General features: G+C 30.6%; 1 long non-coding RNA gene across 1 annotated transcript; it reads left to right on the forward strand.

Annotated features, from left to right (window-relative positions):
* Positions 1 to 829: 829 nt before the first annotated feature.
* Positions 830 to 8,658, forward strand: LOC149056464 (uncharacterized). Its single transcript, XR_016191777.1, has 4 exons — positions 830 to 1,205; positions 3,258 to 3,518; positions 7,222 to 7,490; positions 7,573 to 8,658. It is a non-coding gene; the product is annotated as an uncharacterized LOC149056464 (long non-coding RNA).
* The last annotated feature ends 641 nt before the right edge of the window (positions 8,659 to 9,299 follow it).

The raw sequence follows: 9,299 nt of genomic DNA on the forward strand, positions 1-9,299 counted from the left end.
TATGTAAGCGCAAATTGGAGAGAGTTTGAGCATGCACCGTGACCGCAATAGTTTTGATATTTGGACCCTCATAATAATGTATGTCGTTACTCGTTTGATGTATGTATAGTCAATTGGTTTTTATTTTGTATTAATTATTATATTAAATTCGATTTCTAAGCCATTATTAAGTATGTCATGTGTGTGATTGCTGAATGAAGAGGTGGGGGAAGTGAAGTTACTCATCATGTAATCCTTGACCACTATATAAAAATGGCTTCAGTACCGCCAGATTTGCATTGAAATTTTGCCTTGTCAATATTATAATAGGTATTTGTAGATTATAGCATGTAGATATTATTACAAAAGGTTTTTTATAGATATATGTATTCCGACACATTTCTCCAGTGGATTCTCGTCCCACATAATAATGTATCGATTTTATTTAACACTTTAAATATATTTGCGATGGCATTAAGAATTTTTGGTTCACAGCACAAGTTGTTTTTTTTATGGTACATATAATACACAGTCAATACGTATAAAATACATCCTATATACCGGTAAACACTTATTGGAGTTTAATCCCGCTTATAAGGTATTATGAATTATGATAACTACATGCAATGTTTTTGGAAAAATTGATTAACAACGCCTTATGCAAAATGCGTCCCATAATTGAAAAATAAAATATTTGTTCCAAAATAGAATATATGACAATATTTAAATAATTAAATATAATATATCCTAGACTGACAAATCATATCCGTTCAGAATCGTTTTTCGTATACAATGATACCTATCAATTATCATTGCATTCAAATCTAACCTACACTAGTCAGAGGTCCACCCCACCAGCTAATGTACAGCAGAGCGACATCCACTTACCCGCTTTTTTTAAATATATATATAGCACATTTAAAATGTTCAAAAAAAAGGAGGGGGCTAATATAACGTATGTTACATCATTACTTGTATTTTATTAACATCATAATAATATGCACAATAGACATATTTTGCGCCGACTATTATATATTAAGCCCCTCTGGTTTAGAATGTTTAGATACCACTTATATATTTTATTACTGTAAGGCTCCGACCAATATATACCAAGATACCTATGTAAGAGAAAGACAGTTCTCCGAGGTTACCATCACACGCACCGACGCACCTGAACTCCGTTACTCCGTACAATCCCACATTTTTGGTAACTTTGTTCGTAAATCGTAAGTATAATAATAATTTAGATCAATCGTTATTTATTTGTAATATTAAGGTCCTAATGCAATTCTTGCTCCTGAGCTACGGTGAAAATATATTAAAAAAAGAACAAATTTCTTTCCTGAATATCTTATATTTAATGGGTCATTCATGACCCCGTTACAACGACTTTGGACAGGCACGGGCCGATGTGAGTTCTTCGAAGAAGTACTCGTCGGCGAGACCTTGGACTAGTTCGCAGGAATATTCGATCGCCTTGGTAGCGGTGCAGAGTGAGCTGGCAGTGTCCGTGATGACATTTATGGTGATTTTTTTTTCATTTGGAAGTTGTTCAGAGGAGGGGGGAGAGCTGGATTGCTTCCTCTTATTGTGCTGGACGTTTTTGGTCGGGTCGTTTTCCATGTCCAATTCTTACCATATCTCGGGAACGGTAGATGACTGCAGCGCTTCCTATCCTGAAAAAAACGGGGTCGCGGTGGCCAGGGGAGAGAAAAAAATAAGTTTTTTTTTTGGGAGGGGGTCGGTTTTTTTTCAGTTGGGGGGACCTCGTCAGGGAGGTGGCTCTGGGCTTTATGCCTGAGTCCTGAGGTCGAGGGACCTTTGTAGCCGGAGTTGTGGGAATGTTTTGAAAACGGGGTGAGGAGAAAACTTTCTTGTGGGGTTCGGGTCACTGCCCCAGCCACGTGGCTGTTTTCCGCAGTGCTGTCGGTGCGCTGTTTACCGCTCACCGGCGTTTTCAAAATTTTCAATTTTTTCGCGGTCGACTCAGGTATTCCGTTCGACGCGATGGCAGTGAAGGAATCCGGGGACCGACATGACCTGACCGTGGTAATAGCGGAATCCGGGCGGCCGTGTTATTATGCATGGTAGATTTTAACACACTCACCCTTTTCGGAATTTTTTCCTGTTTGGATTACCAGCCCGCTGAATGTACCTGAGTATGCGCAAGGTTGGTGCAGGTCGTGCAAACGGGCGGCTGGCCGCGAGTGGCTTCGGTCGCCTATACGCACTGGGTAATCGCACTTTTTTCGCACGCGATACCTACCTGTTTCGTTTAGCGCGAGGCAGCCGGAGCTTTTGAGGTATCGATCACGAATATCGGACGAAATTTTTCGGGTGGCGGATTTCGGCACACTCGGAGCGCGATTTCTCAGCCGCTGCTGGTCAGAACTCGGCGCGCGATGTCTATGAATTACGGTGGGGTCGAGAAGAGTCGATGGGTACCTGAATCGTTCGGATCGGTTCTGAGTTTTGTGTAAAAACAAAAAACTCGTCGGGAACGATGCGGAGGTACATGTTGACGCCGTTGACGGTTTGGTGTTCGGCACCGGAAACTTAATAACCTACCTAACCTTAAATCGGCTTATTTAAGTGGTTTTATAGGTGCTCTAGAATATAATGATTTGATGTTTGATATATAATAAATAAAAAATTATTGAATACTAATTGGAATAAAATATTCCAGAGATGAGCCTTTAAATAGTTTCAATATCTTGACCAATAAATAAAAGATAATTCAATATCCCAAAAAAATATGCTATTATTTAAGATGGAATAATGGAATTATAATTGAATTTAATTATATTCATAAACATAACAGTAACTTAAATATTAATCAGCTGAAAGTTTGTTAATATATGAATTTAGTACCATAGAAACAATATGTAAACAACAGTTAATATAAAATATATTTGTGTTGATATTAATCCTTTTTTTTCCGACAGTAATAATTATTGAATTGAACAAAATATGCAATGTCTTTTGGCAAAATAATTTATTTAAAACAATCGGACAATCGAGAATATGGTATACAAAATCTAAGACAATAGTCAATAAGTCATACAAATTTAATAGAAAGTCCTAAGTTAATCAAAAAATATGTATAATATTTTTATCTTCAAACTGTAATCCTTAATTTTTTGGATTGGACTAAAAAAAAATTGATTGCGGTTTGTATAATAATTTTGTTTAGTATAGGTACACCAAAAGAAACATTCCTATGTCTTTAATATACATTAAAAATTGTAAATATTTGTAAAGATATTGTTATATTTTAGGCGTAAATGGAACTTTTTCGGGTGGAAAAACGCTAAGAGAATTTGGTTCCCAATTAGATAAGTTAATTTCCGAATTTAACACTCTAAATAGCATTCTAAGCCAAGCAGATCAGACAAACACAAATTGGCGACATAGCGATTATGGATATTTAAACGACCTCAAAAACTCTATGACCTTGGAAAAGTTTGGGGATATAAGGTTTATAACGCACAGCGATGGACCAATTCACTAAGATGGATATTTTTTAACCACAGCTGCAGGTATACCATTGTGGTGATAATCCATTTATTACAATGTTATATTACGATATAAATGTTCGGTAATTTCTGAGGCCCTGAGTGTAAAAAATAATAGATAATTATACTTTTTAAAACAAATCTCTTAATAAAATGTTCAAAATATTCCAATAACTTTTTAATTATATTTACAAACATTTGAAATTTTTCGTTTTTTATTACATAAATGTCAATAAAATTTTATTCATTGCGTCAAAATCTTGAAAATTTAATACCACGTTCCTCATAAGTTGATATATAATAGAAGTTGGAAAATATTAAAAATACATAGATGCTTTTTTTTTATAACCGTTTAAGGTTCAAATTTTGTCAAAATATATAATGCAGGCAATATAGCTATTTAAAGTTTTGACGAACGGAGTAGTAATAACCTACGATTTGTCCTATACTACAAACTTACATTAAATAATAAATCAAAAATAACGACGTTTGGTTGTCATGATATGTCGTACTCGATGCACTAAACTAGATTTTAATCAGTATAGGTACCTACTCGTAATTCACCAAAAAATAGTATTGGATTACCGCGACTACCATATGAATGTGATATACAGATATTAGTTTATTGCTTATATAATATTATAATATATTATGTTACATTAATTGTAGATTCTGAACGAAGTGATGAATGTATTGATTTTACATTGATGTGTTTTTTTTTTTTTTATTTGTTTTTGTGTCTGTATAGAGCATAACTAGTCGAAATAATGCTTCAATTTCATACTTTGAGGATGGTTTCCGATGGAAAAGTCCATAACCTGGTGCATTTTAGAGGTCAAAAGTAAACATTATCCAAAAGTTTTCAAAAAAATCAAGAAAAACAAAAAAAAATGACAGAAAAACGGGAATTTGTACGTAAAACCTGCAGTTTACGACCAAATCGATTTTTTTATATGGTTGAAATTCAAAAACTAATAACTTACATACTTGAAATATTCACAAAATGTTTATGATAGTGTTATATATGAACAGTTTAATTTTCAAAATTTTTGAGTTTTTTATAGACCACTGAAATTTTCGATTTTTATGAGAATTTTTTTTGAAGTGTTGGTAAAAAAATTTTGGATGACCAAAAAAACTTGAAAATGTAATACAAGGTTCCTTTGAGTTGTTCTTATTGTAGCTAAAAAAAATTAAAAATCATTAGTCACAATTTTTTTTTATAAGCGTTTATAGTTCAAATTTTTACGAAATCTGTCAAAAACGCGAAAATTTGCAAGTAATTTTGTAAGTTGAAAAATCATAAAATTTTTTTGTTTATAACTAAGGGTTAAAAATACAACACTAAGTTTTCCATAAGTTTTCCTTAAAGTAGCTATAGAGAAAACTCGAAGCATCATTATAGAAAAAATTTTAAGTGCGTTTTGAATTTTAAATTTTTACGAAATAGTGTAACGATAACGACTTATCCTCATACGATTTTAAATATTTGTTATTATTCAAAAAGTTTTACCAGTTATTTAGATTGACATTTTCTTTACATGATTTAATTTTCAAAATATTTTGATATTTTTGAGACATTTATAGACAACTGAAATTTTCAATTTTTCTGAAAATTTTATTTTGAAGTGACGATAAAATTTTTTTGGCCCTATCAAAATACTTGAAAATTTAATACAAAGTTCCTCATAAGTTATTCTTATAGTGATTAAAAAATTATAAGAATACATAGGCACATTTTTTTTATAATCGTTTATATTTCAAATTTTTACGAAATCTGTTGGAAATGTGAAAATTTGCAAGTAATTTTTAAGTTGAAAAAACATAAAAATTTTTTTGTATTTATAACTAAGGATTAAAAATACAACACTAAGTATTCCATAAGTTTTCCTTCAAGTATCTATAGAGAAAATTGGAATCATCATTATAGGAAAAATGTTAAGTGCGTTTGAATTTTAAATTTTTACGAAAATAGCATAACGATAACGATTTATCCAGAAACGATTTTAAATATTTGTTATTATTCAAAAAGTATAAGTTGTAGATATTTGAAAATTTTTCCAGTTATTTAGATTGGCATTTTCTTTACATGATTTACATACACTTTTTTTTAGATATTTATAGACAACTGAAATTTTAAATTTTTCTGGAAACATTTTTTTGAAGTGTCGATAAAATTTTTTTGGCCCAATCAAAATACTTGAAAATTTAATACAAAGTTCCTTTATAAGTTATTCTTATAGTGATTAGAAAATCACCAACTAACCTAACCTAACCTTTTTTTTTGTAGGTCGTTTTGTCAAACAAATATTAAAAAATATGTCTATCTACCTCATAGGCGAATCTAGGAATTCATAGCAGGGTGTGCCTTCACCTCAAAAAGACCCTCTGAAGTTCAAAATACCTCTCAGTTATCACACGTTTAGAATATGTTTCCCATTTGAAATAACATTAGGTATCTAATAATATTAAATAATATTATTAAGATTAATTTTTATTACCTAGTTTATATGCTATTTTTCATGCTGTAAAATACACATGTAATGTTTCAATTTAATAAACCATCACTATTGCAAAGTTCAATATATGTTACTCAATTATTATTTTTGGACATACAACTAACAATCAAATTGTTAATCAATTATGTTTAAAATTCTTGGAAGTTTAATATAACATCTTATTTTTATTATTATTAATAACAAAGAATTGTATGAAATATATAATATAACTGGTATCTAGTAATAGGTGACATGATATTATACTTAATACTTCTATGTTAAATGTTAATACGAAATACAAAATAAAGTATTTTTCATTTTGTCAATAACTATAAAAATGATAATTACTGGTAAAATTAAATTACATAAAACAAAACTATGATTATGGCTATAAATTACGACTATAGCCGTGCTATAAATAAACAGGCATGTTTTTTTCTTTTCTTGAAAATATTGCTGATCATTTATCAACTATTTTTATCACTATAATATTTATTGGCAATATTTGTACCCATAAAAATGTATTAAAATTAAAAACAAATTGTTTAATGTTTAGACTCATTACTCAATACCATTGTAACTGAAATGAGTATAATGGGCTCTTCACAGGTTTTTAAGAGTCGCAGGGTGTGCACTGGCACACCAGGCACACCCTGTAGATTCGCCTATGATCTACCTTTATTCATTAAATTATGTCAAAATGTACTATTTAATGGAAATACGTACGTTATGGTGAAATATAACCAAAACTTACTATTTTCATCGAATTTTCACAAAACGAACTAAGAGGTGGAAATAGTACATTTAGGCACGATTCACTTTATAAAATGATCTTTAAATTTACCAAGTTTGAAATTGAAATATAAACACATATCATAAGTAAGTTCAGTTTTTTTTAAATGTATTTTTTGAATACTTTAAATTTTTACTATTACTTTCTGATAAGCTACTATAGAAAATCCATGTTTCTGGAAAAAGCAAAAAATGGAAATAGTACGTTTTGCATTGTCACCCCTCACTTAACCTACCCTAGTCAGAGGTCTACCCCACCCCCTAATGTACAGCAGAGCGACATCCACTTACCTGCTTTTTATCAATAATTTTAAATGTCAAATTGAATAAAATAAAAGATTCAAATAGGTTATACATAATAATTCCTATGTTATTAATTAAATACTAAATTATTACCTACTTATAAACTTATAGAACACACGATTTTATTTACCTAGATGGGGGATTTTGAACTATAGAAGCATAAATTGCATTGCGGCCTTCATCCATCACGCTGATCCTTTGAAAATGGCTGTACGTAGAGCTAGTCACTCTAGGAAATGGTACAACGAATCGGGTGCGAGTTTCCTTGTCAACGATGGAGATCGGAATAAAACGTAACGATCTGTTTTCTTCAGCTAAGGAGCTCAGCATTGAGCAACCAATTGGAAAACTGGTTAGGTGCCGCTGAACTCACTCACGGGCCCGCCAAAGCCATAATAGTTCCGTACGTAGTCTCTGAATAGTACATTCGATAGTGTGTTATATTTTTTAATCATCAACAATTATAATGAATTTCTATTTTACAGGCATACCGGATATCAGTATTGTGGTGCTTGTGCAGCATTTGCTTATCGCCAAATAAGTCCATTTGTCGTGTAAGTTACAATGATTACAAAACTTTTCATAAGTAACTCTAGTTATATTTAGGCAACGTATTTTTATACTTGGACCCTTATTTTACCAATCCTAAGGATGTCTTATTTCACGGCTACCATGTATATCTACAGGGCGTTCACCTATCTGCAACCTGGGGACGCACACGATGGCCTCCCGTAGGCTGGTTGCAAATTCTTATCGTATGACAGATGAAAGTTACACCGTTGTTTGATTGTTTCTTTTTACAAGGTGTGTTTTTCAGTTGTCACTTGTCTGTAATCGCCTCGCCAGTGCCCGTAAAAAAGAGTGGCGGGGCGATAACAAACAAGTACCAAAACTTTTATTGTGATGTGATTGAAGAATATTGCCCAAAACCAATAGGCATGTTTAATTTTTCTTTGATTTAACTGGATTTATTGATTTTATTTCTGATAGGTATATAAATTTTCCAAGGAACCATATTATTATAATAACTTCCGTTAATATTTTACGAATAGTTCGCACATTTTTGTAAATTCGATCCAAGATGTTTTCATTATAAAAAGAAATTTTATTATAATAATAATATTTAATAATAATACTTTATGACTTTATACTATTATAAGTTTTGACCAAATTCGCATAAGTCACAATTTATTTGATCAAAAAGGCTTTAAACATATGTTTAATACATATTATTATGTTTACTCTCTCTTACAAGAGTTGTACTTTCCCTGTCACACAGAAGATGTGTGCGAGTGAGAACCATCGTTTCTCTCTCGGTTATGTTGGCCTAAACAGTGTATGTAGCCTATTATTGATTTAAATTAAAAATGTTATTGGGATGATACATTTTTCTCAAACCATTTAAGAAAAAAGGTTATTGTTATGTATGGTAAAATATTATGAAAAAGCAATGTTGGATTTCTCTAAAACTCATTATTCTTAATATTTCAATAGTGACATCATTCTTTTTATAATCATATTCTAGATTTTCTTTTTTTTAAACATTATTTTAGGTACTTTAATTCCTGACTCATGACTTTTTTAAATTCCATAATCATTATTCTTAATTACTCTTTAATTTCTCTAAAAGCCATTGTACATTTGTACCTATCTAAGATTTCAAATTTTAAATTAGCTTTTTTATGTCAATTCAATGTGTATTCTTTGTTTATTTAATCTTTATTTAGCCCATTGATTTAAATTAAAACTGTTATAGGATATGATCCATTTTCTTCAAACCGTTTAAGAAAAAAGTTTGTAGTTATGTATGGTAAATTATTATGCAAAAGCAATGTTTAATTTCTCCTAGACATTGTTCCAAAGATTTCAAAAGTGACATATTTTTTTTTATTAAATCATATTCTCTTTATTGATATTGTAATGATAAGTGCCACATATTTCATCATCTAAATATCTAGATTCACTAATGTATTTAACAATATTTTACTTTAATTCCTGATTCATGACTCATAATTAATAATTTCATAGAATTCAAAAATTTAATTATTAAATATGTGTATTTGCATGTATGGTTTTTAGTTGGTTTGAGTTAATAAAATTATTGAAATTATAACTTTTCGACTTTAAAACTTTAATGCATATTAATGTATTAGTTTCTATATTATGTCACACATGGTTAATTTTGATGTAAACACAACTAATACCGATTCCG

This window comes from Diuraphis noxia, unplaced genomic scaffold (genome assembly GCF_037042655.1).
Source record: "Diuraphis noxia isolate RWA-SAM2 unplaced genomic scaffold, SU_Dnox_SAM2 contig0004, whole genome shotgun sequence".
NCBI classification, from domain to species: domain Eukaryota; kingdom Metazoa; phylum Arthropoda; class Insecta; order Hemiptera; family Aphididae; genus Diuraphis; species Diuraphis noxia.